The sequence below is a fragment of the Numida meleagris genome, chromosome 5 (genome assembly GCF_002078875.1).
Source record: "Numida meleagris isolate 19003 breed g44 Domestic line chromosome 5, NumMel1.0, whole genome shotgun sequence".
Taxonomy (NCBI): domain Eukaryota; kingdom Metazoa; phylum Chordata; class Aves; order Galliformes; family Numididae; genus Numida; species Numida meleagris.
This window is the reverse complement of record NC_034413.1, coordinates 48,762,291-48,762,879: the sequence shown is the minus strand read 5'-3', so window position 1 is coordinate 48,762,879 and position 589 is coordinate 48,762,291.

Sequence of the window (589 nt, the reverse complement as noted above, 5' to 3'; positions counted from 1 at the left end):
CAGTGAAGTTGAGCACTTTGAGCCACGCAGTTCAAAGCAAATAAAAAGATCTGAAATCTTTTGTTTCACTTTTTTGAAAATATACCGGGAAGGACATTCCTTAAACGTTTCCCTCAGAGCTACACCTGAAGTCTACACAGGACTTTAAATCACATTCCAAGTTGAAAACATTTTTTCCTCCCTGTAAGATCACAAGTGTAACTAGCTTAGGATGTTACAGTATTAGAAACACTGTGAAAAGTAACACAGAACAAGTTGACACACTTTCAAATGTGATGTTTAAAACAACAAAACTGCTTTTCCAATTTTTAACTCTTGAAAAAATAAACAAAGGTTCTCCTGAAAAGTTTGGGTCAAACTTACTTCCACGTGTACGAAGATGGAAGAATATATAACTGCAGAACGCACGTAGTGCTCATGCTGATGTAATCCTTTTTAAAAAGCCTCCCCATGCATCCTGTCATCTGAGATTCTTACATTCATCATGCTAGCTTTGGCATCTCTGATCTTCAAATAACCAAAGTTAAAACCCAATGTTTTTATAGTATAAAGTTACAAATACTTGAAATTAAGTGACAAAAAACACCCA